The sequence below is a fragment of the Mixophyes fleayi genome, chromosome 4 (assembly GCF_038048845.1).
Source record: "Mixophyes fleayi isolate aMixFle1 chromosome 4, aMixFle1.hap1, whole genome shotgun sequence".
NCBI classification, from domain to species: Eukaryota; Metazoa; Chordata; class Amphibia; order Anura; family Limnodynastidae; genus Mixophyes; species Mixophyes fleayi.
Window position 1 is genome coordinate 119,203,712 of NC_134405.1, and position 26,343 is coordinate 119,230,054.

Sequence of the window (26,343 nt, forward strand, 5' to 3'; positions counted from 1 at the left end):
GCTTATGTCTTTACAGGTCCAGTAAGCAATTGGCATCCCCTGCAGGAATAACAGATCTGCATAAGGGAATTACTGCTCCAGAATATATTAATTTTCTGAGATTATATAGGTATGTGTGTGGTCATTTCATTTGTGCAATGGAATAAATTCAACTAAACATTGAATGGGTAAACCTAGTCTATATATGTGCTGGAGCTATAAATATAGTAAGAATAGGATGTTTATTAATGTTTACATAAGTGCACAGTGAATTCCACTGTGTAGAGCTCATGTGGAGTTTAGAGGATACTTTCTTTGCACATCATTTCTTTGTTGGGCGCAGTTAGCTAAATATATGGAATGCAATAATATCAGTGGTTAACAGAAAATAATTGCGGAACAAATCATGTAATACTATGAGTATTTACACCACAAATAACTGTAACATTGTCCACCAGAGCAGCAAGCAATCAATCACACAGCTGTATATTTGTGTATTTTAACCTTTGGAAAAACATGCACCAAAATCACTGATAGCTTAAGGCAAATGTAGGGGTGGAGAATTAAATTATAGAAAATTAACAGTGTCGGTAAAAATGTTTAAAAACAAATAACAGAAATACTGTAGTCTGATCAGCTCAGCCGCCTGCAACAATTACCTTATATACGTTTATCAGAGACTCTGGAGGTTTTCTAAGAAGGGGCCACAGGAAATCTGACCCATGTGACATAGGCTGCAATAATTAGCATACAGTTTGTGATTGGGCGATTATTATTTTCCTTTAACTTTACTACACTCATTAGATAAGGGAAGTCACATCTTATGTTTGTGATTATAACATGTATTTATATTCATAATCACATTGAGAATGAGTTTAAAAATGATGAATAGAAATGTATTTTGGACCTCTCTCCTCCAGCTACTATCGTTGTCCTACAAGGTCTCATACTCTGGAACCCCTTTGCCTTGCAGTGCCTATGTGTGAGCTTCTCCAGTATAACAGCCGGGAGATGTATGAAAGTAACCTGAGCCTATTGTATGATTGTGAAAGGAAAGTAACTGCCATTCGGTTGCCTCGACAATCTTACATTGGATTTTGCTTGCTATCAAACTTCTCCCAGGTGTTATCTCGTAGAAGTGCCATATGTAGATGAATGATGGACTAAACATGTTATGAAACGCGGCAGTCCATTGCGGATTTATAAGTTTGGAGAGGGGAAGTCTCTGACCCTCCACCCTTCCCATAAAATGATTCAGCATTTGAAATTTAGTATTTGAGATCAAATCACTCAAAAATCTTTGTTACCTTACATGACAAAATAGCGGACTCAACCCCTCGTTTTGGTCTGCGTTTTCTACCACAGCTGTTAATACCAGTGATGGCACAATAAGTTATTAACATTTTTACCACGTAACTCATTTACACTGGGTTGGAAACTTTATGGGTCTGATTTAGAGCCAGGTGAATTGTGCCTGTGTGCAGATTGTGCAGCAGAGTAAACCATATTGTGCTGCAAGCGGTACAAATGTAAACTTCTGTACATGCAGGACAAATACCGCATGCTTTTGTATACTGCACATACATACTGGCCAGCTCCATTCTTACACTGCATTGTAGAGTTGTATTAGAGCGAGTCTGACAATTATAAATCATATTGTGTATTTTAAATCCCAATCCCTGCAGGACAGGATGCTGGATTTGCACCCCCTATATCTCTAACCTGCAATATATTTGCTGCTGCTGGTAATAGCGGCTACATGCTCTTACGCATGCCGCCATCACTGAAACTGAAATGCTGAAAAAAGAAATGTTACATTTTAAATAAACTTCTTCAAAAGGAGAAGGGATTTCCAAAAAATGGCATTTAAATGGCAGTTCTGTCCATGCCTTACCAAATGGGTTTTTAAAGCATGACACAGAACATCAAAACAGATCTGTCTTCAGGTGGATGTGTTGTGTCAGAAGAAGCCTGTGTTATACTCTAACAAAAGCAGTTAATATGCTCATTAGATAGGCTACGGGGTTTCTTACCAGTTTATATTATCTTTGTGTTCTTTGTCTCTTAGACTTTTGTATTAAAATTCAATTGTCTGTTATGACTAGAGATGGGCGGGTCCGGTTCTCCGAGAACCGAACCCACCCGAACTTTGGGTATCCGAGTACCGAGCTGAGCAGCTCGGTACTCTCCCGCCAATTCCGAATCCAAATCGAGGCCGAACGTCATTGTGACGTCGTCGGATCTCGGGACTCGGTTCTCGCGATACTTCAACTTTATAAATACACGCCTCCACAGCAATCCATCGCCATTTGACAGAGGGAGAGAGCAGGGTGTAGTCATAGGCTAATTAGAGCAGGGACAGAGAAAGAATACAATATTGTTCTTGCAATTGCTCTAACCAAAATCGCTAGTGCAGAGAGGAGGATAGAGGTTTATTATTTTTTCTTCATATTTGGCACTCCCCAGCGCTTTTGGGTTGTCCCCCATAATTGTGCATTAATATTTCTGGCTGTCAAAAGTCATATCTGTCAGCAGTATCTACTCAATAAATGTTAGCACTCCTCAGTGTTTTTGGGGTGTCCTCTCTAATTGTGCATTAATATTTCTGGCTGTCAAAAGTCATATCTGTCAGCAGTATCTACTCAATAATTTTAAGCACTCCTCAGTGTTTTTGGGGTGTCCTCTCTAATTGTGCATTAATATTTCTGGCTGTCAAAAGTCATATCTGTCAGCAGTATCTACTCAATAATTTTAAGCACTCCTCAGTGTTTTTGGGGTGTCCTCTCTAATTGTGCATTAATATTTCTGGCTGTCAAAAGTCATATCTGTCAGCAGTATCTACTCAATAAATTTTAGCACTCCTCTGTGTTTTTGGGGTGTCCTCCCTAATTGTGCATTAATATTTCTGGCTGTCAAAAGTCATATCTGTCAGCAGTATCTACGCAATGGATTCAAAGCAGTCCACATATGATCTAAATGAGCAACCAGGTTCTGTCACCAGTCCTGATGTTAGTGTTCCCAGTACGTCATCTGGCCAAGGCGATGTCAAACAACAGAGTGTTTTCAAATTAGTGCAAAAAACAAAAACCAAAAAAAAATTTACTGTATTGAAGCGAAAACGAAGTGTAACTGAGCAAAAGTTAAGTGACGATAAAAAAAAAATTGCAAGCATGCCATTCTACACACGCAGTGGCAAAGAGAGAATGAGGCCTTCACCTTTGGCTATTAGTGGCAGATCCCAAAAAGTTACCCAGCCTACAATTGGTGCACAACTACTGTTACGCGTCAAAGCTGAGCTGCAAGATACCAGTGAGGCATTACAGGAGAATATTTGCTCTGATTCACAAATGACAACAATCCCTGTGGAGAGTCCATCCAACAGTGGGATGTCTAATCGTGAGCATTCTGCTGATGTGTGCCTTAATAGCCCGAGTGTAGCCGGTGATACCCAAATTGAGGATGCCACTTTGGAATTAGAAGAGGATGAGGGGGAGATTTGTGTAGGCGACGAGGGCGCTAATGAGGATGTTGATGAGGATGAGGTTGTTTGTGTAAGTCCTGCACCAGTGGCAGCAGTTCTGGCACGTGACAAGAAAAAGGCCATTGTCATGCCTGGGCATAAAACAAAAAAATCCACTTCTTATGTGTGGAATTATTTCTACCCAAATCCAGACAACAATTGTATAGCCATTTGTAGTGTATGTGAAGCCACAGTCAGTCGAGGGAGGGACCTTAACCATCTTGGAACCTCGTCTATGTTACGCCATTTAACGAGAGTTCATGGCAAAGTGTTGGGAAAAGCTGAAAGTTCTTCCCAAAAGAATACAAGCACTCCCTCATCAGCTAAGACCCTCCGCTCACCGACATACCGACGGCCACAAAATACACCCACCACACCATCCTCATCAATATCCTCAGTAGCGCTCGGAGTTAGCCCGGCATCCCACTTAAGGCTGGATGACTCCGGCACTATTATTGATTCCTCTGAAGAAAGCGTTAGTCCTGCTGCTGCTGTTGCTGCTGCTGGGGGTGAATCGTCATCCCAGAGGCAGGTGAATAAAATGAGCAGTCCTACATTTCAGCAATTAACTGTGAAACAATCCTTTGCGAGGGGAAGCAAATATGACAGCAGTCACCCAGTCGCCAAGCGAATCACAGACGCCATGGCTGCAATGTTAGTGTTAGATCTGCGTCCAATCTCCACCATAAACGCAGCTGGTTTTTCACAGTTAATTGAGGTTTTGTGTCCGCGTTACAGAATTCCATCGCGACACCATTTCTCCCGTAAAGCTATTCCACAACTATACCAAAAAGTGTGTAAAAATGTAGAGATTGCGCTGAAAAATGCCATTCTGCCCACTGTTCACTTAACCACAGATATGTGGACAAGTGGAAGTGGCCAAACCAAAGACTATATGACTGTGACAGCCCACTGGGTTGGTCATTCACCTTCACCAGCAGGAACAGCAGCAGCATGTACACCACTACGTAACATTTGTCACAGGCAGGCCACTCTTTGTATCACCGGCTTCACTAACAGGCATACGGCTGACAATTTGTTACGCAAACTGAGAGATGTGATTGATGCATGGCTTATACCACTCGGACTCTCCCCAGGGTATGTCATTTCAGATAACGCCAACAATATAGTGCGAGCATTACAGCTGGGTGATTTCCAACATATTCCCTGTTTTGCTCACACCATCAACTTGGTGGTGCAGAGCTTCCTACGAAACAACCGTGAGGTGCAGGAGATGCTTTCGGTGGCCCGTAAAATTTCAGGCCATTTCAGGCATTCAGCCACAGCATGTAGGAGATTACAGCAGCTCCAAGAGCAGTTTAACTTGCCCTGCCACCAACTTAAGCAAGAGGTGGTAACTCGGTGGAATTCCACCCTGTACATGCTTCAGAGGATGGAGGAACAGCGCAAAGCCATCCAAGCATATTGCACAAGTCATGACATTGGGAAAGGAGGGGGGATGTATTTCACTCTTGCACAGTGGGGAATCCTTTCAGTGCTGTGCAAGGTGCTGAAACCATTTGAAGTTGTGACATGTGAGGTCAGTGCAGACTCTGCTAGTTTGAGCCAAGTCATTCCTTTAATTAGACTATTGGAAAAGCAGCTTGAGAAAATGAAGGAGGAGCTGAAAGCAAGCAATTCAGCAAAGTATGTTGGCCTTGTCGATCAAGTACTTAATTCGCTTCACAATGATCCTCGAGTTATTAAGATCTTGAACTCGGATCAGTACGTTTTGGCCACTGTGCTTGATCCAAGGTTTAAAACCTACATTGAGTCTTTACTTGTAAATGAGCGAGATGTGAACTTTTGCAAGGAGCTATTGCTCAGCAAGTTGGCCGCTGAACTGGGCCTCGGCTTGACGACGTGTCCTCCTTCACTTTCTCAAGCTGTTGCTCGTAAAAAATTAAATTTCCAAAAAAGAAGCAGGGAAGACACAGGGGGCAGACGAGAACAATTTAACATCTGGGCTGGTTTGAAGGATTTTTCAAAACAAAGTGTCACTTTGCCCATAAGTCCATCCAATATGAGTATAAACATGCAAAGGATGGTGGAGGATTACTTTCAAGAGGTAGTTGATATGGAAATGTCAGACAGTCCCTTTCCTTACTGGGAAGAAAAGCAAGCTATTTGGAAACCCATGTACAAACTTGCTTTGCAATACCTAAGCTGCCCACCCTCCAGTGTGTACTCTGAACGAGTGTTCAGCACAGCAGGGAACTTAGTCAGTGATCGCCGTAGAAGGTTACTTCCCAAAAATGTGGAGAAAATGATGTTTATAAAAATGAACTACATCTTCCACGAGGAAGGCCTTCACCATCCAAGACATGCAAGCACTGACTGTTCTCTAATGGCGGATTCAAGCGGCGATGAATTGATAGTCTGTGATGATGACGATAACACTGATGAGGGTGAGGATGAAGCTGAAGATGATGCCGATAACATCTTTTTAAAACTTTCTATGTAAGTGTAGGGTGCAATCTACCCCCAAAGAGGAAAGGGACTTGTGGCATTTCCATATCACATACCATCTTGAAAGGCTGCTGTTAGGGCAATTTATCCTTAAGGGTAGGGTGTCATAGACAGAGTGACCCTAAACTGGCTTTGTCCATTTTTCATAATATTGTACAGTCTATAATGGCTGAATTTTTTAGTATTTTATACAAGTGGAGGGGGGCCTAGAGAGACAGAAACCAAACTGGCTTTCTCCATGTCAATTAATATTGTACAGTCTATAATGGCTGAATTTTTTAGTATTTTATACAAGTGGAGGGGGGCCTAGAGAGACAGAAACCAAACTGTCTTTCTCCATGTCAATTAATATTGTACAGTCTATAATGGCTGATTTTTTTAGTATTTTATACAAGTGGAGGGGGGCCTAGAGAGACAGAGTGACCCCAAACTGTCTTTCTCCATGTCAATTAATATTGTACAGTCTATAATGGCTGAATTTTTTAGTATTTTATACAAGTGGAGGGGGGCCTAGAGAGACAGAAACCAAACTGGCTTTCTCCATGTCAATTAATATTGTACAGTCTATAATGGCTGAATTTTTTGGTATTTTATACAAGTGGAGGGGGGCCTTGAGAGACAGAAACCAAACTGGCTTTTTCCATTTCTTTACATATTTAACTATAAGTGTAGGGTGTAATATACATTCAAAGACGATGGCTGCATTGCCAATATGCATAGATGGAGAGGAAGACAATCTGTTTTGTGTGTAGAATAGGCCTACCAACGAAGAATTAAACTGTTTTTTGGGATGATTTATTACCTCAACAATTAGATTACTTGTCTCTAAAACAGTTGGAGCACTAAATTGGGTTAATTTAGGCCCAAAAACATGGATTTTCCCAAAAAATAGCAAAACAAAACCAAACAAAACCAAAACCAAAACCAAAACACGCAATGGAGGTTTTGCAAAACCAAAACCAAAACCAAAACACGACGGTAATCCAGATCCAAAACCGAATCCAAAACCAAAACACGGGGGTCAGTGACCATCTCTAGTTATGACCTCGATTTTTGCTGTTAGAAATAAAAAGATTTTTAAAAGAAAGTGGTTAAAATATATGAATGTCTCCCATAATGATGCCCAATATTTGTCTCCCTAATCCTGACTACACCTCTGCCCTCCTCCAAACTAAGATATTTTGAGCCATAGTGAAATACCATGATGAGGGTGAGGGGTTTAGAAATAAAATATACACCTTAGATCCTAGGTCCTGTAACGACGTCAAGACTTGTATAAAAGACACAAACAGAGGTCGGAGCCACCTTGGGTGCAGAGGGTGCAGCTGGTACGGGGCCGAGGAGGAACAGGGTGGCTACAGCAGCAATGCCGGGCTCCTACCCAAAATTTTACTACCGGCCCGGTGATTCACTGTTCCACCATTGGACACACCTGTAGTATTCTTAAAGCAGAGAGTACTAGTTGAATAAAGTTTAAAGGGAATGTTAGAACTGAAATGAAATTTCCTTTGAATGACAAACATGTTGTATTTCTAATTCCAATAGTTGTTCTATGCAACGCAATGTCTGTGATTGATGGCATTTGTTCATACTATAGATTCAGTAACTGCACAGCCCAAAATGGTATTGGCTGCCATGCCTTGTGCTGAAAATATTACATTCTTTCACGGAGAGAAAGAAAACAAATGTATATCAATCTGTCTGTTTGCAACAATGGCACTAAAACCCAGACCTGTTCTGAAAGGAGTCAGTGCACAAGCATGTGAAAGCATGTATTTGCCGGAGGTTTGGGAATAAAGGTTAAGTATATAATATAGCACATTTCAGCATGAGTCACAGCTGAGCATATGCTTGCAATCAGTGTTAAAGTCCTGTACATTATAATAGAATACAAATATTTGGTATGCTCAATGGAATTTCAGTATTCTCTCCAATGATTAAACCCTTTGAGTGCTAAACACTGGGTCAGAAATAGGCAACACTCTGTTACGATAACATTTGGGCCCCTCTTCATTATGCCGTGAAGCTGTTTCATAAGACCTGGAAATGGCTGAGCTCCATCATTGCTATCAAGGGGTTTAGCATTACCTTTGCTCTGCTTATGTCAATGCGTCATTTTATGAGTGCTTAAAGCCATAAGGTGGGGGGAAAATTACTCTGCATAGTAACAGTGACATTTCATAGAGAAAGAATCGATAACATCTCACATATTTGAATTGTTAGATTTTTCTGTGTCAATTAATCCCAATCACTTCCTCCAGGTGTTATTTCAGTTAATGAATTTCAGCACAAATGAATAAGTTTAAAAATTCCATGTTAGAGTCTTCACTTTAATTTGCTTTATGGTGTAAACAAATGCATTGTTTTCAAGGTGTAGGAATGCCTCACGCATGACAATACTTATCGCAGTGTGCAGGTGATCAGGGCATCAGCAGCGTTACCTGGTTGAAGAAGTTACCATAGGTTGGATATGAGTGTCATGTGATCGGCTCAAGTACTAACCTTGGATGAACTCTAGGGCCAGGTATGCCTTGCTGCTGCTGTTGCCCTGGCCACATAGTGGTACATACTGTGATGTGGCTGGGGATTTCAATTTAAAGAGAATATTAGGAAATTATTCACAATTATGTAAAAGACAGGACTTTAATTACCAGATAATCCTTTATAAAGGGAAAGCAACTTTAGGAAAAAATCCTTGTGGAGCAATTACAGACCTGTAGTGTCACTTATACCTGCAACCTAACCTGCTTTTGTGTTTTCTGGACTGGAATTGCATGGACAACCAGAAAATCATGTCTGGACAAAAAGAAACAGAGACTTCTGTATTTAGATAGTTCTATGAATAAAGCTGGGACTAGTTGATTATCTGTTTGAACGATTTTACTAATCAACCAATCAGAAGTGTGGGGGAAATAAACCTGTATGACATTAGATGGAAGAAATGTTGTTTTTCATAGACATTTAAAAAATGTTTTTTTTTTAATGAAGGGATGAGCAATGGTGTGTTCAAATATACTGTATTTTTGTAAAAGATGTAAAAAGTGTCTGTGTATTTATTTGAATTCTACATGATATTATATAAGTCTAATTGGCAAGGTTTCACTCTTGCATTACTCAGGTCCCGAGCTTGGAACTAGTTTCCTCCAGGAGGGGGGGGGGGGGGGGGGGGGGCAGTTTTGTACCATACTATACAACTTCAGCAGCTGGAGTCACACAATGCTGCATCTGCCCACATTATTAAGTTAAAGTCTCCATTAACCAACCCTGTGATATCACACCATTGGTTCACTGTCTAGAGAATGCCACAGAAACTGAGGTTTTAGTACTGGAATACAACATATGCTGGGAAATGTAAACTGCTAGAAACAGGGGGTGTGAGTAAAGGAGATATGTGATTGGTCAACTATCGCACCTGTCCAATCAGATGCTGTTGTCATTACACAAATCGCACCCCTAGCAGATCCTACATAAAGCACTGGCAGTGATATTATGGTAACAGCAGGCATTGACATTAAGGTTACACTGATGGGAACCACTGCCAAGACAATGAAAGGTTATCTGAAAGTAGATATACTCTTTATGACAACATAGATGCACGTGCAACAGAAAAAAAGATATTGCTAATTTTCTTCATATTCTTTCCTTTTTTATTTCTTTTGTTTTTTGTTTGATTGACCTGTGTTATCTGGTTAATGAATCTTAACGCATCAACATCATGGCAGTTTCTGTAAGGGAAAAGGGCATAAGACAAAATGTGAACATTACCAACACACTATGAAATAGGGTGCTGACCAGCCACTTTCTGGGTCTATGTATCACCAGTGAATACAATGAGGATACAAATGATATCAGCATAGCACACTTATATGCACCTCCTGAGTCACATGGCCATACTTTGTTATGATAAGCAGTGAAACATGGATCAGCTGATGAACTAAAAGAGCCGCTATATCAGCAGCTTTAAATACCTTCATGCAGCCTCTTCACCATTATTAATGTGGGACATTTTTACTCAGAAACTACTATGTCAGCATAAACTACGGTATTTTTAAAGCACTAGTTGCAAGATCCATAAGACAGCTCCTTTTTTATTACCTTACAGGACATTGTTTACAATATCAATGATGGCATCAGAGTCATCTGTACAAAACACCGTTTTCCATTGCTCTAGCTATGAACGTGTTTACATACCAGACACCTGTGTTATGATCATGTCCAGTTGTATTGCCATGTGTGCAGTACCTTAAGTCCCTCTGGAGAGTGCAACAATAGATCAACATAGATAAATCTTCTGAGCAGTAAAGTGGGCCTGGAAAACTTATTGAAATGTTGGAGGCTATACATTAAAACTATGCAGACTTTATCTGCATAACTCTCAATATTAATAAAGAAGTGGAAGTTGCTCAATCAATTTATAAGCTATAGCAGGTGCTTGAAAGGGTGGGGTTATCCTGAAAGGAACAAACACACAGAGAGATCCCCCAGCACACTGCTATAGCCAGTAACAGATCTGCCATTCCTACTGTAGATGAAAATGCAAAAGTCTTAGTTGCACACATTTGCAAATGTATGTTAAAGCCACCCACCACTCCACGGCGCTTTTGCTAATAGGGTGGTCCTAACTCTAAACAGTGAGAGTCCCATATATTTGGGCCATACATATGTGTTTTTAAATTGACAGCTAACTTACCAAAGAGGTACCCCAGAAGCCTCCAAATAGCAATCCAATGTCAGCACTCCCCCTCAGCTACTGACACCAACATGCCTCTCAGACAAATAAAGAAGTGGAAGTGGCTCAATCAATTTATAAGCTATAGCAGGTGCTTGAAAGGGTGGGGTTATCCTGAAAGGAACAAACACACAGAGAGATCCCCCAGCACATAATATTGAAAATTACTGAGACAAATTAAATGACCTTAAATGACCATGTGCACTAGAGACACCTGTTCACCATGGGCACCCTGAGCACATCTCCCAACTTCCCATGACTTGGCCTTCTCACATATAATAACAGAACAATAGTTATTACAATAATGAAATATGCAGTTATATGTTGGATCCATCTACATTTTATCCTCCAGGTTTTAACTCCTCAAGCAGAAACTGAAAACTAAATTAGAGAAAAGGACCAAAGTGCTTTCAGTTTCCCAAAGGGAGGATTAAATAGTCATGTGAATCATTAAAACCCCAGACACATACCACTAGATTACAAATAAAAAAAAAATCCTTTCATCTCAATAGTAATTTACTGTGTTTTATGCTGATTTACAGACTCCATCTTAATAGATCCATTACGGCACAAGTATAATATGCTATTGTCATAAGAGACTCAGCATCTTATTCCTCTAAAATGAACATTTTATGGGTGGAGTTGTAAAGTTTTACTACATGTATGTTAAATTAACTCTGGTGTTTCCCTGGGGATACAATGACACATATAACACCATATTTTGTTCCCTCAGTTTCAGAGTATCTAATATGCACATAATGCAGATGATGACAGACAATATTTCTCCCAAGGTTCAGTCTTCCCTTTAACTTCTGAGAATATGACTTCAGCAGTGACAAAAACAATCCACAACACACATATAAATCACTGTTAATTCACATATATTTACAGGATAATGCCTTTTACTTTTCAAATTTTTAACCAGGTATTATCATGAAGCGGTAGTGGAGGTTTTGAACATGCTGTCAGCTAGATCAATTCCAGAGTATTCGGTTGAGAGCTTGTAGGGTTTTGCCTTTAGCAACCAATCAGATGTTTGATTTTGATTTCATTTTCTAGATAGTACTAGATAAATAACTAGGATCTGATTGGTGATATGAGCAATTACTTTTCCTTTTTCACTAGTTTTGATATTTTACCAGGAGTGACCATTCAATGCAGGTTCAAAAGTATTAAGACAAGCATGCAAGGCCAAACCCCTATAAACACAAGAGGGCTGGATCTTACTGCTTTTAAATTTCTCAAAAAAAAATCACTCTGATTCAGCACGGTGCACAGTGGTTAACATTGCTGCCTCACAGTACTGGGGTCATAAGGTCGAATTCAGTGCCCTGTCAGTGTGGAGATTGTATGTTCTTCCCATGTTCTCGTGGCATTCCTCTGGGTTCTCCAGATTCTTCCAACACTCCAAAAACATTCTAGTAGGTTAATTGGCTTCTGACTAAAATGAAACCTAGTGTGTGTGTGTTTTGTAAGAGTGTTTTGTAGGGAATTTAGATTGTAAGCTCCAATGGGGCAGGAATTGATATGAATGGTTGAAATTTTCTCTGCACAGCTCTGTATAATATGGTAGCGATCTATAAATAAACCATAATAATAATATATTATTAGCCAAACAATTTATCAAATTTTGACTTTTTGTCAATTTCAGAAATAATAGAAAAAATTGTCAAGTGTTATCGTCTCCAAGCTACCAATTCCGCTTATAACAAGCGGGATTGTGCTCATTTTTTTTGTTTGTTTTAAGTTGCAGGTTTTTTTTTATTGTCGCGGGTAGCGTGTTTTGTGCTTGGACCCGTTCTCAGGCTGTGTTAAAATTTTTATTTTTTTTTCTGTTTTCATTTTTTGATTGGTGCATTCAAGTTTTTTTTTTGATGGGTGGATTTGGTGCATTGAATTCTTCCAATGAAGCGCCACTTTGTTGATGGATGGGCGGGGTTAGAGGAGGATGTGGAGATAAATCATCATGCCCTACATTATTATTATTATCATTTATTTGTTAGGCGCCACAAGGTATCCGCAGCGCCCACACAGTACTAACAGTAGACTATACAGGGTGAAACCATACAGAACAATGACCAAAAATTACCAATACTTCAGGAACTCCGGCCAGTCATATGCAGTAAAGACGGAGCGGAAGAACAGGTATGGAGACAGAAGGGGAGGGGGCCCTGCTCATACGAGCTTACATCCTAAGGGAGGGTAAACAGACCAGGCACAAGAGGAGCCAGTTGAGGAAAGGGGGAGAGAAGGGAGGACGAGCAAAGGGAGGAGATGGGGGTTAAGTAGATGGTTGGTAGGCTTTGAGGAAGAGGTGAGTTTTGAGTGCACGTTTGAAGGAGGAGAGTAGGAGAGAGACGGATGGAGCGAGGGAGGTCGTTCAAGAGAAGGTGGGCTGCACGGAAAAAGTCTTTGATTCTGGAGTGGGAAGAGGTGATAAGAGTGGAGGAGAGGCGGCGGTCGTTGGCTGAGCGCAGGGAGCGAACAGGAGTGTGAATGGAGAGGAGTTTAGAGATATAAGGGGCAGTAGAGTTGGAGAGAGCCTTGTAAGTGGTGGTGAGGAGTTTGAAAAGGATTCTGTAGGGGAAGGGGAGCCAGTGTAAGGCAAGGCAGAGAGGGGAGGCAGAGGAGACAGGAAGATGAGTCTTGCGGCCGCATTGAGTATAGAGAGGAGAACATAACACTTGTTGTAGTAGATAAATACATGGCAAATTTGGCACTGTCTGCAGCCAGGTAGCGGCGGTCATAACACGAACAGAGACGGCGATCCACAGCAGCCTCATCATCATCACATCATCTCCAGCGGCTTTATTAACGGTGAGTGGGTTTATGAGAAAGTATATGAGGGAGCCTGCACCCCTAAACCCCTTTCCTTACCCTTATAGGCCCCAAGGATCCTGTGCTGGAATTATATTTTAATTGCTCATTATTCCTCATTGTCCTAACATGCAGGCCTAGACTCTGCCCTATAAGCAGTTTATGCCTACTTTCAGCAAGTGTAGTCCGGGAGAGGGGTGTAACTAGAGGGTGGGAGGGGGTGGCGCGCGGCCAAACATGCTGTTTTGTCGCAGGGGGCGGGGCCAAAATGAGGTGATTCACCGCGAATCGCGTCATTTTGGCTAGGCAGTTTCAGGAGACTTGCCTGCTCTCCTGGGAGTCTGTGAGACCGACCCAAATTTCGGGAGTCTGCCAGACATTCCCGGGAGAGTTGGCAAGTATGGCATATGTACAGTATCCAGGAGTCGACACAGAGAAGATGGCTGTATTGCTGCCAGCGTGCCTTTACAATTTTGATGGCAGGAATTTCTTCATGCTCTTAGGAAAAATACTGGTCCAAATCCCTTTCTTTCTGGAAGATGTTTTAACATATTAAAAGACTGCTCTCAGTGTATATAATCAAGTGTTCACATGGATGTATGAACATTCATGGGCTGCATCATATGACATCAGTGGTAATATTTATGATATATATGAATTTTGTGCAATACTTACATATTTTATATGTTTTAGAATTTAATAATTAAAAAGTAAGAATATTGATATCTATCCGCAGTGTACGTAAGTTTTGTGGTTAAGGAACACCATTGCAATTGCTCTTGTTTACAGTATTCCTGCCAGCTACATGTGCTATGCAGCTATTACATTTATATTGTATGTTAGTTTTTACACACTTTTAATTAATCTTGTCTGTACGGACCAAGTTGCCAATCCCGTTTCTAACAAGTGGATTTGGCCTTGTATTTTTTAAAGTAAATTTTTGTTGTTTTTTGTTGGTTTTTTTTGCTCGTCGCAGGTTTTTGGGCTTGTTTTTCACATGCGAGCAGCTGTTACACAGAGGCAGATAACAGTGCTGTACTAACGATGGGCAAGGTAAGGATACTTGTCGTCCTTGTGTTGCAGATTTCTCTGCCGTGCTGACGGCAAGGCAAATTCTTGGTGCTGGGGTTCCCCAGTCTGTGTGGGATTTCTCATTTTTAAGATTTTGCTTAAAATAATGCAGAAATAAAATTTGGTTTGTGTATGTGAAAGAAAGTAATGCATTTTTTTTTTTAATAAACTCAGCTGGTGCACCCACAGTAAGAGACTTTTCTTCCTCTTTTTTTTTCCCCCTGTATGGTGCACAGTTGAGCCTGCACCGATGCAGGGTTTTTGTGTGATTTTAAGGCACATATTGGGTTACCCCCAGTCAGCTGTCCATTTTTATTAACATCTGGATTCTCTAGTACAGTTATGTTATTTGGAGATGTATGTTAATATTTCCCATTTCTTGTATTCTAAAGATATCGAAAATGGCACCAACCAAGTGGGCAAAGTGAGCCTGAAGGATTGGGCAGGCCAGTGATTGGCGATGATTCAAAAGCTGCCTGCAAGTTTTGTAAAACCACGATCCGCGCCCATCATGCAGACCTTGTGCAGGATGCCAGCACAGACAAGCATAAGACCAGCTGCAAAGAATTATCTGGGATGCGGTTGACAAATCTGGGATTTACAGTTTCTAAGGCCTCAGCAAAGAGCCACACAGCAGAACTGAGACTGGCTTGTTACATCTCATGCCATTCTGCTACACAGTCTGTGGATCACCTTGGGGAGCTTGTAGGATCTACTTTCTTTTGAAAAAGAACTACATCTACATCGAACCAAGTGTATGTCATTGATAAACAACGTAATTGGTCCCTGCATGCTGTCTGATCTTATTACAGATATTGGTCAGTCCCGTTACTCTCTTGTCATCGATGAGAGTACAGATATCTCTGCAGTAAAGCAGTTATGTTTAGTAGTGCACTACTTCAGCTGCTCCTTGTACAAGATTGTGTCAACATTTTTGGGTATGGTGAATTTGGAAGGCGAAACTGTAGAAGCAATTGTTACAACTCTCCTACATTTTATTAACTCTGTTGGACTAAATTTCCAAAATTGTAGCGGCATTGGAACGGATGGATGTAGTGTCATGGTTGGAAGGAAGAATTCTGTGTATACGCATCTCCTTCAGAAGAATAAAGATCTGAACCTAAAAAAATGTGTATGCCACTCTATCCAACTTTATGCCAATAAAGCCTTCGAGACACTGCCACGCAATCTGGAGTACCTGGTGTCCCACTCCTACAATTGGTTTTCCCACAGCTCCCTGCGGAAACACGAATATGCCAAGATATACATTCTGATAAAAGCGCCTGCAATTGTCATCTACAAGATGGCTCTCAATGTATCCTTGTTGTGAGCGGATTCAAAGCCTGTGGGAGGAACTAAAGTTGCATTTTCAGTTGAGTAACGACAAACAGCGATGTTATGATGCAGAAGTCTTCTACCAGATGTACTGTGACCCTATCAATAAACTGTGTTTACAGTTTGACACCTGTTCTGCAGGAATCTCAACTGATTAATTAGCTCTTCCAGCTACAGTCTGGTAATGCATTCAAGATGCTGGACTGTCTACATGCATTTTTCCGTACTCTTTTGTCAAGGGTATGTTTTCCAGAAAGGATTCCTGGCAGTGACACCAAGCTTCTTTATATCAATCTGAATGACCCACCCAACCAGCTGCCCCTGAATTTTGGGGTCCTTTTTACCATTGCTGTTGCAGAAGCACAGCTCAACAACGATGTTAAAACAAACCTGAATAACCAGGAGCAGAGGATTTCCCGCTAGAAGCCGCCAACCAAGTTCAGGCAAGACTTCCAGCCAACATTGAGCTGTATTCAGTCCATCAATTATGCATTCTCAGGCCAAACCACCGCTTGTAAGCATCTCGATGCTGAAGGTATTCAAAGGAGACATGTGAGCTTTGGATACCCAGTATCAAGCGATTAATTTTCAGGGCTGGAAGAATGTCGATGATAAGCACGCTGAAAAATTTTGGATTGAGGTTTTAAATTTCAAAGATAGCAGTGATGAAAGGTGCTTCAAAAAGCTAGCATTATTTGCGCTGTCACTTCTTGCCATGCCTCTCAGCAATGCCGATGTGGAACGGGTTTTCTCTCAAATGAACATAGTGAAATCAAAGCTGAGGAACCGGATGGGTCAGAAGACTTTATGTGTCATTGTTTATGTCCGCTATGGTTTGAAGTGCTTGAGTATTTGCTGCAAGAACTTTAATCCAAGTCCCAATATGCTGCAGCACTTTATTTCCAGAATGTACCACACGGAAGTTGGTTTAGATGACTGAGAAAGATCAGATGAACTTTAATAAATCTTCTGTTCAATGTATTTATTATTTGCAGTTTGCTACCCCCACACTTTTATTATTTGAGTATATTTTCATGCAACTGTGTAAATAATGGAATTTGGCAACACAGATTAATTTTGTTAATACTGCAAAAATGTTACAGTGGTTAAATAATAAAGTTATTTTTGTTTTTTGTTAAGTTGATTTGGCCTCTTTATTTAATAGAAGTACAAAGTTGCGTATTGTAAGATATCTTATTCTTTACTTAGAAACAATATTATACATACAAGGACTGTGAAAGTATATACAGTAGGTAATATCTACCTCCAAATGAAATTTGTCTTCGGAGGAAACATGAGCGTAAAATCTTATATTTACACAACTGTTACACTGTTTTAATAATCGTTATCACACAAAACAATTATGAAAATATTAGTAAACTTTAAAAGCCAATGAGGAATATCATTATAGAGATATAGTAGACAGATTTTAAAATCTTTATATGTATATATAATAACAAACAATAAACTTTGTGGTTTTCACTTGAAGAACATCCAGTCCCCTGTAAGTTGGTCCTTTGGGGGGGGGGGGGCTTTTTTGGCTTTTTAGGATTGGTTTGGGCTTGTTTTTCACTTAATGGTTGCTTATTTTTCATTTCAGAGTCGGCAACACTGTCTCCAAAGTGTGTTGATGTTGAAAAACAAGGACATATCTTTAAAACCTGAAACTGTCCATGTCCAGGAACAATTTGGTATCTATGGTATTGGTATTTTCTTTTTTGTTATTTCATGCAAAACAAGTATATCCTAACAGTGGCGCACGCAGGGGGGTTACTGGGTCTCCAGAAACCCCTCCCCTCCGCTAACAAAGTGCTCCTACATACGGCACTGTACTATACAGCAGCCGCGGCGGCTGTCAAAGAAGCGTCCGTGGCGGTGCTGTATTGTAAACAGCACTGCCGCAGACGCTTCTTTGACAGCGCCGCGGCTGCTGTATAGTACAGTGCTGCCGAAACGGAGCTGCTGCGTGGGCGCATCCACAGCAGCTCTCTCGCTGTTTTTTTTTGTTTGTTTTTTTCTCGGTGGGGGGGGGGAACCTAACAATCCTGCGTGCGTCCCTGCCTAATTTACCATATTACACATGCCAATGAATTACTTTTAGTTGTTCCGCAAGCAATGCATGACACACTGGGACTGAGTCATTAAGGAAAGGAAGGGTAAAAAAAATGGCTAAATATCCTCCGGGACAAACCATGTTACAATGCAAAAGGTGCAATAGTTTATTATTTTGCACATAAATTAAATACTGGCTTTTTTCATGCAGCACACACATACTTGATAGCTTTATTTTTACACTGACTTTTCAACTTGATCTAGGACAGCCCCTACCTCAACTTTAAATCTGTCCCAACATTTTAAATTTACCTCCCCTACCAATGCAACATGGTTTCGGCAAGGTGCAAAGTTACTCCTTTATTTATGCTTTGCTGTCCTTAATGACTCAGGCCCACTATGTATATATTTTACATATATTTTTAAGAGGGTGAGTGCTACTTTATTTTGTTTTTTGCTGCTCCTATCATTTTTAGTAAAACCGATATAAAAGGAGCACACAGACTTAATTTATAAAGTGCATTAATGATAGCCGCTAACAAAAAATTGGTGCAATTTGCACGTTTCTCACACTCCCTTCACAGGTCAATCAACCCATCCACAGTATCTCCCAGTTTTACAAACCTCCACCTCAGGCGCTCGAGAGGACATGACACTGGCATTCTCCTGAATGCAGCTCGGACACCAAGGAGGCAGCTAAAGAGCACAAGAAGACACGGACAAAGAACGTAGCCAGACTAATGTAAAAAAACATTTATGCACCTTCCTGGCAGCTGTCCCTGATTTTTCCACAGTCTTGACTTCTCATCACAGTTAAGCTTGTGAACGAGGACACTTCTTTCTGCTTTTGGTTGCTACTATACTCCTAAAGATGTCTTGGAAGCATGGTAATACGGAGTTCTGAAGGTGATGAAATGCGTAGGGTCTATTATTAATTCAAAGACTGTGAGGCATTGAGGGAGATAGCTACTTCTGCGTTCAATGTGTGGTTCATCAACCATGAACATCGAAAGGAGCACTTTGTATACAAGCCGAACACACGAAGTCAGAAGCAGACCATCCAACAACTACAAGCATAGAGTATGAACAATGCGCAGAACTTTGTTCTATTCCCCAGCCACAGTAACTGCTGCTGCTCTGCTGTGCGTAGACTCTGCAAAAGATCTATAAACAATACAATACAAAGAGCGCTATTTTTACTATTTGTATTTTACTTCCCTTTGAAGTGGAGTTTTCATATATGAATTTTAGATTGTGCCAATGACTTCATATAAACATACTGGTCCTATTTTAAATATGTATATCATAGTTGCCAACCTTTGAAGACTGGCCTTCGGAGTCTCAGTGTGGAGGTGGGTGTGAGGGGATGGGGCTCCACGAACCGTGTCATTTTAGACCTCCCCCTGTGACGTAATGATGCAAATGCCTCATTTTACCATGCGGGGGCGGGCCAAAATGATGCGATTCTGCGGAGGCTTAAAAATTGGCTACTTTACTAAGAAGTGGGCAGATGCAGGAGAATTGCCGGCTCGTCCGGGAGACCTATCCAGAATTTAGGAGTCTCTCAGACATTCCTGGAGAGTTGGCAGGTATGATGTATATATAATTTTTAAACATCTCATTATTCAGTAACTACTATAAAATGCACTTTACAAATTAAGTCAGTGCACTCCTTTTATAGCTATCTGTATATATTTTAGCACTAGTATGCATAGCTGCCAATATTTGCCAATTATTTCTAAGCACACATTCATGCTGGCCAGGCTTACGCCACATGATGCTTCAAGGTGAAGTCTAGACAACATTGCTCCCTCATAATCTGTTTACTAAACACAGTTATGGCGTTATCTTCTGCATTTCATATTCTAATTTTTAGAACTTGATTTATGTTTTCAGAAGAAGATAAAAATATAACAGGTGCCAGTAATAAAGTTATAACCCATACAAAAGCAATTTAACAATTTACACAGCCAGCCGATGAAAACCAGATATTGGGATGAAAGATGGAATGGAAAGTGGAGTCACAAGGGTGTGTTTGTGACTGGCATAAGTAAGAAAGGTTAAAGGATGTTAGGAAGTGATTGGAGTGAAGTGGGAAAGGGGGGTTTATGGTGACCCCTGTGGGCCACAATTCCAAGATGCTAATTTATCCTAAGAATTGGCTATAGATTTTGAAGTTTAAAGCCCTCTGAGGATCTCTTTGGTCGAGTGAGCTGTTAAACCAATCACAGTAAATTTGCATACATTTGTGAGATTTATTATGCCGAGATCTCCACAGTCGAGATCTCCATAGTAGCCAAGTGCCAAATTATATTAAGGGGTTGATCATTTTTAGCACATTTTAACATATAAAGAGGAAGCAATAAAAACATAGAATGACGAACGCTGCTTATGCATATAATAAAACCCAAAGTGATATCAGGCGCTAAAATGTAAGGAAAAAATAAACAGTGATATATCTGGAGAAAAAAAATACAGCTGGAAATGGGCAAGGTCAAGCCCACATAAAATATATAAGTAAAAAACATAAACAACCAGCGCAGAGAATCACCAGAAAAAAAAAAATATATATATATATAGGTAATCAAACACCATCAATATATGAATGGTTAATATATACTGTAAAGGTGGAGTAAATGTCTATAAAAATGGTAGAGAATCCCAGCCAGCTAAGGTGTACAAATAGATGTATTTGTTTAAAATCACAATCAATATAAAAAGCGGATGATAGACACAAACATGTGAATATTCACAGCTTCAAGGGATTTGGAAACTGTGGACATATAGTAATCCCAAGTAATTGGAAATGGGACAATGTGGTGTGAACCAGTACCCACAACAGATGGATGTCAAAAATGAAAGAAATCAGATTGCATATAATAAGATACATTTTCCTGTACAGTTGGTTTAAAAGTAAAACTTTCAGGGTCAAATCATTAAAACGTGGTGCTGTCCCTGGACATTAGGAAGAGATACACTAGTGGTTTGTCTGCTTTTACCAGTTTGAAATCCATAGTAAATGGAAATAAGAAATATTGTTATATACTTTATTGTACACATATTCAATGCTATCTGTCTATTTTCCTGGCTTTATCTGATTATTATCTGTATGTAATTATTACCAGACAAATGGAAACTCAAACATAAGATGCCAATAATAACAATGTTAGTAATTTAGTTAGTTAACCAGAAGATATTTACTGGGTTGACAATAACTGTCTCAGATTGTTAACTTGATTACTTCCCTTCTGGGTCAAAAATGATTGCGGACATGTAAAAGGTTAGTTTCCTGTCATAACTCCCCTAAAAGGTAATGTATGTGTGAAATTGTAAGGCCAATGTAAAAAAAATCCATAACACATGTTTCCAAACTCAAATTTCCCCATTGCACAAACCTAAAATAAAAATGTAAATCACATACAGGGGATGAAGAGGAAGGTAAGATGAAGTACATATTAGAGTTATCAGACGCATTTTTAAGGAAAAATGTGTGAAATATGAATGCCATTGTTGCACTAATGCTTAAAACAAAGCATAATAAAAACACGTTTACAATGTTTTATAGAATGTACATATGGAATAAGGAAGCCCCACATGGAAGTCCGCAGGGGGTTCCTTGATCATATCCACACAAGGCTGGATGGGGTTTTTTTTTTTTTTTTTTTTACAGAGGACACAGTAATTTCAAATATGCATAGTTTACAGTTACAGGGATGTTATTCATTACAACACTCAAGGTTTCCTTGAGCACACAGATCAGATCAGTGATGGGTAACAGGCAGCCAAGTCTTCACCTGTGGACCCTACCTACTTCCTGTTCTTTATTGGCAAATTTGTTTGTTATGACTATTATTAATGGTTTAAGTTGTCTACTTATATACAAATAAATGTCTATTTCTATGATTAAATATATTGTTTTAACGTATTACTTTGGAAGGTCAGATGGCCACCCATGCGGACCATGAAGTGTATCAGGGTACCTATCACTGGACTAGATAATGTAATCAGAAGGTCTATTTGGCAAATGTGATCCCTATCATATCATGTAATCCTCGTCCTATGATATAATCCATAGTCACTGGCTACATACACTCACTAGTAGGGTGTTTCTAGTCCTTAACTTATTTAGTAGAAATTCACCTGTTTTTATAAGTAAGTTTGCCCTGTCTGATTGGAGGAGAAGGCTGGATTACTGACCTTCATTCGTGAACGTGAAATAGGTAGATATTTTTGCATCTGCGTACAAAAGTAAGATCTGGTATTGTGGAGCTAAACTATTTAACTATTAACTATTTAATGAATAAAAAGTGGTTGGAGTCCCATTTAAGCAGGACTTACCTGCTTGCTCGAGGGCCAGTTGTTCTTCTGTATATAATCATAATAACATTTCTAAGCTACAAACAATGCAACTGAAACATTAACACACAAGCATGACACATAATTAAGATTCTCCTGATGTTCACTCATTCTACTAATTAATTGAAGTGATAAATGAAGGATAAAGTGAGCAGTATTTTCCGGTATAATTATAAATATGCGATGATAACATTGATTTTCTATCGCGGCTTTTTGCAGCAATTGGGAAAACACAAGTTTGTGCTGGAGAAATGGGTGTTCTTGCTTTTATAAATAGGTCACTTTGGGAGAAAAATGAAAACAAAGAAATAAATTAAGGGAGTGGACCTAAAGGAGGGAATTCAATTAACTGCAAGGTTTTTTTTTTGCCACTGGGCCAAAAAAAATATATTACCCGCGCGGGTTTTGACGCCCTGGCGCGATAATTTTTTAGCTAAAGTTGCGTAAATAATTGTGCAATTCAATTGAATAACAGGTAAAGCCGCCCCCGCACGTTAATCATTGGTGCTTGCGAATTTTTAGGGGAGTGAAAAAGAGGGTTTAACGCGGTCATGTATAAAAACAAAAATGCATTGCATGCATTATACAACCTTTCTATTTTATAATAGCTACTTACAGTACTTTTTTTTTACCATATTTTTTTATTTGACTATTTTTTACTATACAATCATCTATACCATGTCAAAACACATTAGCACATACATATTAGTACAAAAACGATACATAAATATATTGAATAGTGATTATTGTGTTTTTTAATTTTTATGAGGTTTTTTTTTCATTATTACATGATTTCAAATAGTTTTCTTATGTTTTTTATTTTTAACATGCCCCAAAGAGGTGCAAAATAAAATAGCATATTGGCCTGTTTAACACGCTGCGTTAAAAAATAATTGAATATCTTTTAACGTGGCTGCCTCTCGCCCACCCTATCCTTTTAATAGATCTTCTACTTGAGGGCGATAGGACCATTTGAGCAAAAAAAAAGGTACGTTAAAAATTTAATTGAATAGCAGGTAAGGTTAACTCGCTCCAAAATTAGTGAAAACCACGTTAAAATTAATTAACGCGATGTTAAAAAAAACAATTGTGGTCAATTGAATACCCCCCAAAGTGTTAGTAGGTTAATATTTTTATAGGGTTAACAAGTAAGCGCTCTCTATTGAAATAACTGCAGTTCCTATAATAAAAAGTACATAAACAAAGGCAGGGAGTGCACTGAATCAGTAAACAAAGGCAGGGAGCGCAATGAATTGGATTGGTTAATATTTTTAGGTGGATCCCCAAAACTAAGCATACATTAATTTTCTAGGGGCAGGTCCAAAGACCAGGAAAAGGTTGTGCACCTTGATATGCCCATAACAAACAAATAGGTGCATTTGCATGCAAAAAAAAGAGCAGTGTGGGTCTGCATTTCTGTCGGCATGTAATTCAGCCTTAATTAGTAAGATATGTGATTTTTCTACAGTACCAATTTTTTTTATGCAGAAAAAAAATTAAAAAGAGAACCAAACCTTATTTCTGCACAGGGAATGATGAGACAACTGACACTTGGATAAAAAGAGGCATGCTTTATGTGATAAGCATTCAACCATCTACCACAAGACATTTTAAGTCAAAGACAGTAGGGTGCAATGTTGGCTTGCCTAGTTTAACAACAAATATGTGAGTACATAAATAACACATAAATGTTCTAAAATTAATAAAGTACATTGAATAGGTGGCAGCACTATGATGGCGCCAGGTGTGGGACCAATCAAGTCTGTCCTTGGAAATATAGTTTTCCATATTGGCAACTATGAGCTGGCAGATTTTTACACTAGAACTTTGCATCTGTGCCAAATACCAAAGCTGGTGAATGAACATTTTTAACCCAGCCCTTAATACTTCTAATAAAGTACTGCAGACACACACAATAAAAACCAGATGTGATCATCGCATATGCTGGAAACAGTGACCTTTAATTTTTTTTCAATGGGCAGAAGCAGAGTCGGTTTTGAAGCGATCACCTTCATTTATTTTTTCACGTTTAGCTCCTGTTGCCATTCCTAAATTAATTAGACATTTTAAGTAATTTGACAACCAAAACATAAGGGAAAGCAACTGCGATCCGACCAGAGCAGTTTAAGTTTAAGGCTCTTGTTCCACTCTTGGTTGGTTTACTGAGATTTATGGAATGTCAGGGAAGTTAACAAATAAAAAAACCTTTTAACTGCAGTTATAGGTCTATGGTGAATTCAGTCATGTACGGTCTGCACTATTTATAAATGGCAATGATGATGATGAACACCTGAGGTTATTGTTGAAATTGCTTGTCCTATTTAGCAGATAGTTCTGGGAATAATTACACAGTCAATTTGCAAAACTATTTCTAGAAGAGAAACTCTTTTGGCTTAAGCAGAGATATCTGAATTTATAGAGAGAAGTAAATAGCTGTGTTTAATTCTGAATTGTAATTGACCAAACAAATAAGCAACTTTCTACAATATGAAGTTCATTCAGTTTATAATACAGACAGGCTACAATAGGGACTTCAGAGGTTCTAGATCCAAATCTCCCATGATGCAAAGCTGTTCATTAGCAGCCAGATTCCACAATATAGAGCTTTCCTTTAAAACTATTATCAAAATATGCTGTATAAATAAAAAAACAAACAATTAATTACCACTTAACTTGTGGCTGATTTCTTCCAGAGATAATAATGAAGAAACAAGAGGGGTTTTAAAAGGCTGTTCAAAAAGGTTGTGGAAATTAATATCCACAAATATTGCACACACTATTAGGATAACGAACCATATTTATGATAAGTTCAAGGGCAGACACAACTAGCCGAATTTGGGTGCAATGTGACCCCATCCACTTCCATACAGTATATCCATCATTCAGAAACTTAGCACCACTACTGTTTTAACATGGAAAAATTTGTACACCCTACCCTACAGAAGTAATCACTCTTTGGGGCATATTCAATTGTTGGTGGAAACGCCAAAAATCTCGTGCACCGCGCACTATTACCGTTATTATTGTAATGGTGCACGTAAAAACCGTTATTACGGTAGTTTTCTCGCTGGATTTCAGCTCGCAGCTCCCTGAGCCGCGAGCTGAAATCCAGCTTACTATTACCGTAATAATGGTAATACTTTTAACACTGCGGGGATATTCAACAATTGAATATGCCCCTCTGAGTAGTCATATATACATGCCAGAGCAAATCTCACTAAATTGAAACCATACATATTGCATGATGTGCATGTGTGTGTGTGTGTCATATATATATATATATATATATATATATATATATATATATATATATATATATATATATATAAATATATATATAAAAAATCATTACAAAGTTTGCTTGTCTATAATACATTAAAAAGTGGATTCCGTGTGGACCCTACATACAGGATATGCTATTTATATTACTTGATTACATAAGAAATGTGTTTCATGCCTTACCTACAGAAGCTTACTTACACACTATGAAAATACATATGTTGTAAGAAAACATATGTCACAAAACATGTGTAGTCCCCTGCTAGCAAAAAATGTATTTAATTTAATGAACAAGACAGTGATAAAACCACTAGCATCCAGCTAGAACATTGCATCACTAAAGAAAGTGACTCCAGATGTCGGGATTAAATCTTAAAATTACTCAACATCAGTACAAACTATCTTCCTTGATCCAAACCCCAAATTCTTTGAATATTAAGTATGCCGAGAATAATTCATCCACTTAATGAAAACGTAACACCCAAACAATTTATAGTTTCTGTGCAAAGTAACAATTTTCTTTATAAAGTCACATCCAATGACTTGACGTGATCTGATCTGCTTCACACGTTTTGCCTTTAACAGACAGCCAAACACAGATCAGCTACACATAATGTGAACTGGTTAGTTTTATATGACTGAAGACCTGAATCATCCTGCTTCTATTATGATAAGCATAAATACATAAAGTTTACAGAATATCTATTAAGCAAAGATTTATCTCGATCTCTGCACT

General features: G+C 39.1%; 1 protein-coding gene across 1 annotated transcript in view; it reads right to left on the minus strand.

The window, feature by feature from the left end:
• Positions 1 to 26,343, minus strand: part of THSD4 (thrombospondin type 1 domain containing 4) — a 637,279-nt gene that overhangs the window by 359,338 nt on the left and 251,598 nt on the right. The gene's annotated exons all lie outside the window — the stretch shown is intronic.